Source organism: Rhea americana, unplaced genomic scaffold (assembly GCF_003343005.1).
Source record: "Rhea americana isolate MKP2758 unplaced genomic scaffold, rheAme1 scaffold_41, whole genome shotgun sequence".
Classification (NCBI taxonomy): domain Eukaryota; kingdom Metazoa; phylum Chordata; class Aves; order Rheiformes; family Rheidae; genus Rhea; species Rhea americana.
This window is the reverse complement of record NW_028186546.1, coordinates 4986991-4996709: the sequence shown is the minus strand read 5'-3', so window position 1 is coordinate 4996709 and position 9719 is coordinate 4986991. Positions and strand designations below refer to the sequence as shown.

General features: G+C 52.3%; 1 long non-coding RNA gene across 1 annotated transcript in view; it reads left to right on the top strand.

Moving 5' to 3' along the window:
* The first annotated feature begins 2776 nt into the window (after positions 1–2776).
* LOC146590421 (uncharacterized) overlaps positions 2777–9719 on the top strand; it is a 9357-nt gene continuing 2414 nt past the window's right edge. The window contains exon 1 of the long non-coding RNA XR_014897024.1: positions 2777–9262. This is a non-coding gene — a long non-coding RNA (uncharacterized LOC146590421). The remainder of the gene's footprint in view (positions 9263–9719) is intronic.

Here is a 9719-nt window from a genome sequence, read left to right as displayed (position 1 = left end):
CTTGCAATAGCATTCTGCTGCTCTTCCACCTCCTTGGGCGATGACACAGGTGTTGGTTGGTCTTTTGGGGGTTCCTGAACTGTATTAATTACTCCAGGACCCTCCAGAAGGTACGCTGAGGGCTGTGACTGGTTGTCACTTCTGTCCCTTTTCTTCTGCCTGTGGTCAGTGGGTGGTCAGTGAACCCGCATGCTTCTGTTGTGGACAGTGACGCAGCACTGAGTTCATGAGAACCGAGGTTATCTCTGGCCTTGTTCCGAAACGCCCTCGTGCTGGTGACTCTTCCCGTTCCTGAAACTGCAGCAGCGCGAGCCTAGGTCAGAGAAGACAACCAACGCCACACATCTCCAGAGCTGCTGCTAACGAGGCCGGGCCTCAGGCACTAGCAACCCTAGCTCCTGTTTTGCCTGCAGATCCCTTTTAGCAGTGAAGGGCTCTTACTCCAGGGCACTGCGAGTGTGAAATGGGGCCAGCTTTRAGCTTATTACAGCACGGATTAGCCACCAAGTTTGCTCCTGGAGGGCTTGCACGGCCGTAGACRGGGTTCTCCTCTGTTGTTCTGCAGTGGGCACTCAAGCAAACTAGCTTACGCGAGGGTGCTTGCACTAGTGAGTGTCACAATCACAGTTGCACGGCTGTGGCGGGAGACCCTAAGGTGGCAGCAGACTCTCCCTGGACAGACAGAGGCGAGCGCAGCAGCCTCTGATCTGGAGCCTGCCTGCATTTGCACATCTGTTTTCTCTCTAAAGCACTGCTGTCCAGCTCCTCCGCAAGAGCACAGTGCACAGAGCCCCAGTGTACTAGAGCCTCTGTGCCCGGAGCAAATGTCTCTGCAGACATTAATTTTCTCTTGAAGTATATTGGCATTTTTCTCCATCTTTTCACCACTGCATTACCAGGGCTCTCTTGCCTTCAGAAGCTGACAGGCCCTCTCTCTGCACTTGTGTGGCTTCTGGAGATATTTTAGGTTTTATAGGGCTTTCTGGCTGCTGGAGTTGAGTTTTCCCGACTAATGTCCTTTCACTTTTTAGCTGCTGGCACGCACGTGGCTGCTGTGGCTTGTAGTTAAATCAGTGCAGAAAAGACCCCATTTGCTCCTGCCAGGATGGTGGTGAGATGTCGGGAAGCACAGTCCGAGCATGGCCGCGGGAGGAGGTTGTGTTGCTGCGGGATGGCGTGGGTGCTAACTCTCTATGCGGTTTCAGACAAGCTTGTGGAAGAACAAGCCAGGCACTAAGTACAGACGGGACCTGCGGCTTGAGAAGAGCCTTGGCCACAAAGTGGTGGAGGCTGAGGAACAAGTATTCTGGAGCAGCACTGGTACATGCTTGCCCTGTTGGCGTCTTCCCTGGGGCAGCTGCGGTTTGGCACCTCTGCAGGCAGGACGCGGTTTGCAGCCAGTGATGCCACTCTGCCCTTGCTGCGTGCTGGAGACACCACGGGCTCTTCYACCCTCAGAGGTGTTCTCCATCACGGAGGGGCCTTCTCTATCATGAGAGAGTCTTCTCCATCTCAGAGGGGTTTCCCTCATCACCTGCTCACCAGATCTGCCAGACCTATTCTCAGTGATTTGTTCCCTTTCAGATCCCAGCGAGTAAGACACCCTAAGGCTTGTTAAAACCCCTCTCCTGGAGAAAAACCTCCTGTTGAGGTCGCTAGGGTTGGCAGCAGGGTTTGGCTGTACTCCACAGCAGCAACTGGAGAGACAGTGCTTGGCTTCGGGAGCACCAGCACGGGCACATCCTCCCCACATCGCTCCCAACGTGCAGGGTCGTCATCCAACAACACAGCGCTCACCGGGGCACCTCGGTGGTTCAAGCCAGTCTGGAGGGCTGCTACGGTTGTTTAGCGTGCAGGCAGGGAAGAGGGGGGCAGGCGCTGTGGTTTAGCAGCTGAAGGAGGTCACAAAACGCTGGCCCTAAGCGATGCAGTGGGAGCGAAAACAAAGGAGAGCCCAGACAAAAGGACAGGAATCCTGACAGCAGCGACTGCGTGTCAGCGAGAGCGGGGCTGGTTTGCTCCCTTTGCTGCTCRCTGACTGATGGGATCCTCCGATACAAATCCCGCTCCTGTCGGGAAGTATTTGCTCTGCCCGCCGCAGCCACCCCGAGTTAACCTCTGTGTTTTCTTTCGGCTCCCACTGAAATCAGAGGAAAGGCTCCGGTTTGCTGCAGCAGCCTTTGAATCCAGCCTCCGCTCCCTGCCTTAATCCACTCTCAAATTACTCTCTCGGCTGCAGCCGCCGTGGCCGGGAGGTGGGAGAGTGAGCGGGACCTCGCTGCTGAGACCATTGAACTCTTTGTTGCTGGCCTGCCTCTTCTTTGGTCTGTGCTCCTCCATGGGTTTGCAGGGCGATATATGCCCCCCAGTCCTGTTCTGCACAATCCCCCGGCCGGGTAGGGATGCTCATCTAGGAGGAGGGCAGAGCTTGTATTGCAAAACGAGGGAATTGGAGCTTACATTGCGTTGCATTGCGGCTCCGCGTTGCATTGCATTGCATTGCGGCTGCGCATTGCATTACGGCTGCACTTTGCGTTGCATTGCGGCTCAGCGTTGCGTTGCATTGCATTGCGGCTGTGCGTTGCATTGCGGCTGCACATTGCATTGCATTGCGGCTCAGCGTTGAGTTGCATTGCAGCTCCACGTTGCATTGCATTGTGGTTCAGCATTGCATTGCGTTGCATTGCAGCTCTGCATTGCATTGCATCGCATTGCAGCTCTGCATTGCATTGCATCGCAGCTCAGCGTTGGGTTGCATCGCGGCTGCACGTTTTATTGCATCGCGGCTCCGCATTGCGTTGCATCGCGGCTCAGCGTTGCAGCTTTCCAGGGCACAATGTCGAGGGAGATTGGCTGGCTCTTGGGATAATAGGGAAGTAGAAAATATGTGGTCCTCCAGCGCCAGCCAGAGGCTCTGAAGAATCTCTGAAGAATCACTAAGGCAGTGCTGGCATAAATGTTGTTAGCTCCAGTGGAGCTTGTTCCCTGTTGCCTGAATTTGGCCCATGCATCTCAAAAGAGGGAGGTTACAATGACCGGGTTAAAGTGTGCCCCAGGAAAGTGGTCTTCACCGTAGTGCTTTGACTAGCCTCTTCTAGAGTAGACTTGCTATGTCCATGACCCCAGGCTTTCTCCAGACTCTTGTGATACCCCGGTAGCCATCCATGTAGTTACTATTTTAGAGGGTGGTTCAACATGTCTACAATAAGAAAAGAGCTCTGCAGCAGTTCACTGGTGTGGTATTTCTAAAGCAAAATACTGAGGACACATGGTACGTGTCGCAAGGATGTGTGGGAGGATGCAACACTGCCTGGGATAATGCTGGAAGACTGTCCAAAATGATGTGGAGCCAGGCCTACCATTGGGAAGAGCTCTCAAGGGTGAACTCGCCCAGCACCACACCTCGGTTTTGTTTGGAGGAAGCCAGTTTGGTCACTCCAGGAGTGAACTAATGCCTCTGCAATGTGGGCAGTGGAGGAGCCAGGAGCTGCGAGCGAACCGGCAGCCGAGTTATGTGATAATGTAGACCCACCCGCAAGGCAAAAGAGCCTCAGCTGCAGTGATGCGTCCCATCCGGGCGATGCTGCTTCTGGTCTTGTTGACATTTTTAAATTAGGTTTGGTCCTGGGCTGGATGCTTCACTGCGTGTGTCGAGGCAGGGGTGAGGCGTCTTTTGAAAGCTGATTCCTTCGCTAGCAGCAGGCTCGCCATTCCCCATRGTCAGTGTAGGGACTGAGAAACAAGAGCCTCCCACACCTACCGGTGTAAAATAGCCACCATAGCCAGCAGGAATTGGGCTGTGCTGTGCACCTGCTGCCACAACACCCACGGACCAGATGGAACTTGGCACTTTGGTTCCTGCCCRTGTCCACCCACACAGCTCGCAGGATCTTGCCTTGCTTTATTCAAACTTCTACTTTCGGGGAAGGTGGCCATTCCCTTTCTGAAGCATTCATCACTTAGGAAAGAGAAGCTGTTGAGAAGGAGCAGTGCTGCATGGTCACTGCCATGGAAGTGCAGAAAGTGTGTGATGATCCCTGTAGCACCTGGGTTTGTCCCATGGGGGATTGATTGCTTGGTGACTCAGATCCACATGCCACGTTTCTCCGGGGTCCTGGAGATCCAGGGGAGAAATACATGCTCTAACTCTTCAGCTGCCTATGTTTCTGGCACAGTTACTGCAAGTACCCAGAGGTGTCCCACTGCATTGGAAGAGCCTGGTAGGACAGTGAAAGGATGTTGCAGCCACCCCTGCAGACGTTTCCCTCACACAGCTATATAGGTCATCATCGTATCTTCTGGAATTCTGGAGGACTCAGGGTATATAATGGTGAAGAACAAGGTGGGAACACTGAGTCCCAAGCTGGAGAATTTGGACACACTGACCAACCAGTCAACCARCAGGTCCTCCAGGTCAGTGGAGACACATGCATGTGCTAGTTTGTGTGTATTCACCCGGACCCCTGCAGTCAGAAACAAAAATGCCTATTGCAAACCCTTTCTAAACACTCCACGGAGGAAGAGTTCATGAAAACAAGCAGTGATGTTCTGGGCAAGGTCTTCAGCTTGTCAAGTTGTTAGTTTTCCCTCCTTCTCCTCTCAGTAGCACTRCAGACCCCAGCCCTGGAGAGGTGATGTGGTGGGAACAGAGACCAGGGACAGGTCTTCCCTAGGCTTGGGTTTGGAGAGCAAGGAGCGCCCTGCAGGCACCCAACCTGCTACCCCAACCTGCCACCTTTCCCTGAGGCACCTGAACCCTGGCAAACATCTGAGCCCAGATTGGAAGGAGGGATATAAGAAAACCTGAGCTCTTAAGCCCTGGACATTTACATGAACCTTCTGGAAATGTTTTTGGCATGAGGCTGAGCGCGTACAATGAGACAGTGAAGCTACGCTGCCTGCTCCGAAAGGGCTTGTCGGAGAGCCAGCCAGCTGCTTCCCAGCGGAGCTCTGGGATGGTTTAACTCCCAGCATAAAAATAAACCAGATGAATTAGAAGACAGGTAAATTCAGCAGCTTATTATGGCATGTTGTGGCGGCAGCTAGCTGTCAGGAGGGCTTACTTTATACTGCACTGCAAGCACAGATGTTCCTCTGCCTCAGAGCTACTCATCTTCCCTGGCGTGCTCATGGAGCTGAATTCTGCCCTACAGGGTGGTCCAGTAAGTGCAGAAGGAACCTGCTCAAGTCAGTCCGTGGAATSGTCCTGATTTTCCACCAGACCCATCAGGGTGAATATACCCTGTACCCTTGCATGGCAGTAGCTGTTGTTGGCCCCCCTCACCCACCTGCTCACTGTCCTACTCACTGTCCTCCYCAGCCTCATCTCTCTTCTCTCTTCTGCTTTGGGTGAGAATCAACTCCAAGACTCTGTCTCTGGTGGAAGAAACTAAATCTCTGGAGCCTTGCCTTCGCCAGAGAGATGGCTGAGGGCTGAATGCTGCTCCGGTGAAGTCCAGCGCAAGCTTCCCACGGACTTCAAAGGGAGCATTTTTGATTTTCCGAAGGCTCTGCCTCTGGATCACAGACGTCAAGGATGGACGAGACCTGTGAGATCACATCCTGTCCTATCTTCCTTGCCAAAGAAGAACTTGGGTGCAGGAATGTATTTCAGGAGCGCACGGTTTGCGTTGCTTCCAGTCCCTACCAGCCCGAGGGACGCTGATAAGACCCTTGAGATGCTGTAAAGCACTTTACAGACACGACCAACAAACATCCTCTGGCCCAGGCTCTGGTTGCTGCTGGTCCCAGCCCAGCGCCTTGTTGATCTCACAAAGCYGAGGATGGTGCCAACATCCCTTCCTTTCTAGCAGACAGCTGCATTCCTTTGCACCGGTGTGAAATTTCAGTGGCGGTTCCTTCCTAATTCCTTCTCATGATTGCAAATAAAGTAGGCAAGTTGGGGGGCAGTGCTGCCTGTCGGTAGAAATCAATGAGGTCAGATAAGGAAAGTACTTGAATTAATGGCACGCGAGTGAACCTGCTCAGCTCTGCTCTCCCGCCAGCTTGGACGTGATGAGCACGAGAGGACGGTGGAAGGAAGGGGGTTGCTTCTCACCAGGGATGCRATAGACACCCATTCCTGCTGCCTCCTGCTTAAAATCAGAAAGGATCAAACCAAAATTCACTTTCTTCCCCCAACTGTTGGAGGAAGCTTTGGATCTGGAGCTGAACTAAGTGGCTCATTCCTCTCTCAGTTTCCCATGTTTAATTCAAAAGGAAACATTAAAATGGTAGGAGCTGAGCCAAGACAGGGAGGGTTCCTATGAAACAGTTATTTTAACACTGTTTCCATGGCAAAAACTCTTGTGTCCTAACGTCCCCGCACCCATCGCTGTGGTGTTGGAGCTGCACAAGGTGAAACTCGCCCCGCGTGTGTACAGGGCTGCGCCAGTCCGGACTTTGCCGCCGTGTGTGGGAAAAGCGTTGTGTAATCCCAGTTGAGGGTTTTGTCAACTGTGTTAACACTGTGATCTTTCTTGGAATTTGCAGCAAACATGCCCTGCAAAAGAGTTTTTATTTTATTCTATTTTATTCTATTTTATTCTATTTTTTATTCTTTTAAAGAACACACAAAAGAAAGAGCAAAACAGATGAGGAAAAAGGGGTCATTTGCCTGTCTTCTCATGTTGTAACTGGACAGCATCTGTGGCATGAGCCTCAAGGATTTTGGGTCTATTTGCCTTCCAGTTGATTTAACTTCCTTCTCGCTCTAATTCTGAAATTATTCCCACATTTCGCTGAACCCTTCCATTTTAGTTTCCATCTTGCTTTGGTCTCTCGCTCCGGCGGCTGTTTGATCTGGGCTCTCCGCTGTTCTCGTTACGTCAGTGTCGAAAGAGGCTTTGGTGTTTCTGCTGCCCAGGGCTCTGCTTTCAAAATCACTCTGAGCTTATTGCGTCGGGGGGCCAGGTATTATCATCCGAAGGGAAATCGCTGGCTGCTGCATAAAACCAGCAGAGAACTGAAGGCAAGGTGGTTTTTGCAGGGCAAAAAGTGGTGCTTTGTGCCAGCAGGCTCCAGCCGTTCCTAGCTTCCCCTCTGATTTACTCTAGAGTGATGAGGACTGCACGTGACTCTGCTTTYTTCTGGGCTATCCACTTTACAAAGAGGCTCTTACAGGAGAATATGGTGAATGCTGTAGGACCCCTTGTGCTCTTCCAACACGAGGTGCTTGGAAGCAGCCCCATCCCTTTTACATTCGAGTTTGGAGCGGAGAAGTTCATTCTGGTCAAAGCGATGCTGATGCTGAGTGTTCCCAGAGGGCAAATAAATTCCCTGTCTCCTCAAGGGTGTCTAGAGCAGATGACACAGCTCAGTTGTATCCTACAAGCYGAATGACCAATCTATTCCACAAAGGTCCCATAGGGTCAATAGCATTCTTCCATTAACAAGCTCATGGATACGGATGATCCAACTGATATATGGTTAGTTTGGATTTCCATAAGAGTTATGGCAGAGCTCCTCACTAAAGAAACTAAGTGGCTTTGGCTTAAGTGTGGATTAATAATTGATAGAAAGGTAGGAAACAGTGAAAGGGAGAAATAAAGCTGGTCCTCCCAGCTCCACAATGGTAGAAAAGAAGGTAGAAGGAAAGGTTCAGAGAAGAATGGTAAGGATGGTCAAAGGTGTGGAGTGGCTTCCATACAACAGCCAGCTGAGCTGGTTAGGTCTTTTYCTTCTGGAAGACAGGCAAAAGAGGGAGAGGAGATGATGGAGGGCTTAAAAGATGAGTGGAGAGGAGATAAGTGAAGATCTTTCTCATAATAAGAACTAATAAGAACTAGAGGACCTCAAGTGAAGATAGTAGGAGCCAAATTCAAAAGAAGGTGTTCTTACATACAGTGCGGAATAAACTTAGGGAAYAACTTGCCAAGGGATGTTRCAGATGCCAAAATTTTACATGGGTTCAACTTACTGGCCCAAATTCATGGATAAAAASCGTAGAAAACAAAAGCAGACACTCAGGCGGGAGAACGGCAGAAAATGCTCAGTGCTTTCCTGCCCTGAGCGGGGTGACACCCCAAGGGGGCTGAGAAGGATGGAGACTGGTAGGGGGCCATGCTAGAGACACCCTCAGCCACGCCGGTGATTAATGTCGTATGAAAACTTAGACTGACGGACGGTCAGAGGCCGGAGCCGTTAGGATGGATTTCAGACAAACGCCCGGCTCCAGTTTCGTGGGGGCAATAGAGTCTTTTGCATTAAATGACCTTTTGCAATTTTACAAACGAGCAAAGGGGGGGCCCCGAGCCTGCTGAGTGCAGAGGAAGAGTTTACTGTAAAACTGGACGCGCCAAAGTTGTGTGCTTAAAATTAAGGGCGTATGTAGCATTTTGCTGGATCATGATGTAAAAAGGATGAAACCTGCTGCAACAGAAAACGTATAATGTTCATTTGCTTAGACACAYGCTGTTTAGCCTGAATGTTCCACATTGCGCTAGAAATCTTCAAGGATAAAGAAATAAGTTGCACAAGGCATTGCTGTGGCCCGGCTCTGTTCGGAGGTAACATAACGGGGCGTTTCAGCAGATAGTCGGCGCCGGGCAGCGGGGTCAGAGTTACCGGCGCCAGGCTCTGCCCCGCGGCGGCTTTGTGGTTTTGCATCCAGGCGAAGCCCCGATTGGTGCCGTTTGAGCGCAAAAAGCGCCAAAGTCTGACACTTCCTGCCATTGCTTTCTTCTGCAAGGAGACCCATGGTGGCCCTGTAGCTCCCGACAGGGAGAAGCTTGGGGTGAGGGAGCCGGCGCGGCGGTGTGGGTTCACAAGGAGGGAAAGAAAGAAAAGAAAGGGGGTCTAACCGGGGTGCCGAGCAGCGGGCRGGCGCCCTGGGCCGTATCCTGCGCTTGCAGAGCTGCGAGACGGCTCCTGCTGCGAGGGTTCCCGCGGAGCCCGGCGGGGGAGCTGCTGCTTAAAAACCTGTTGGGACCATATGGCCTTCTAGCAGCGGCGGTCCTATTTACGTTAAAAAACGCAAAGAAAATAACCGACGGTCGTTTTGTCATGCTTCGAGCAAGGTATTTTGCTTATCTGGCCTAATTTTTTTTTTTCTCCCTGTTACCCTTTCTAGGTTCCCTGCTATTCTTATGGTCAAAAGTTGTCCAAACTAGCCATCTTGAGAATAGCCTGTAACTATATCCTTTCCCTGGCCAGACTAGCAGACCTGGATTACAGCGCTGACCACAGTAACATGAGCTTCTCCGAGTGCGTGGAGCAGTGCACTAGGACCTTGCAAGCCGAAGGAAGATCTAAAAAAAGGAAGGTATGTTACGGCCTCCCCCCGCCTCCAAATAACGGTAAAAGTTTTTTWAAAAAATGTATAAATATATCCAAAGGGATTTCCTTCCTCTCTCGGCCGCCGCGACTTTCCCGAGTCTTCGTTGCTCGTGTTTCGCCCTCTTTCCCTTTCTCTCCCCCGCCTGCCTGCGCCCGTGATGCCCGCGACTCCCCGCTCATCATCGAGCGCTTTCCTCTCCCTCCGCTTCTCGGTGGCGGCTCGTCCCGTCGCCGCTCGGCCGGCGCGGGGTGCTGCCGGCTGTGCCCCGCCGCGCCGTCCTCGCTGCCTCCGTCCCGCCCTGACCTCCGGGAACGGCGCGGAGGCCGAAACAAGGACGGGGACGACGGCGGCTCCGGGTGTTGCGTCTGCCTGGCTGCGCGTGGCCCTTCGCGCTGCCCGTGCGGGTCCTCGGGCAAGGCCGCTGTCGGGCTTTGCTGCTGCA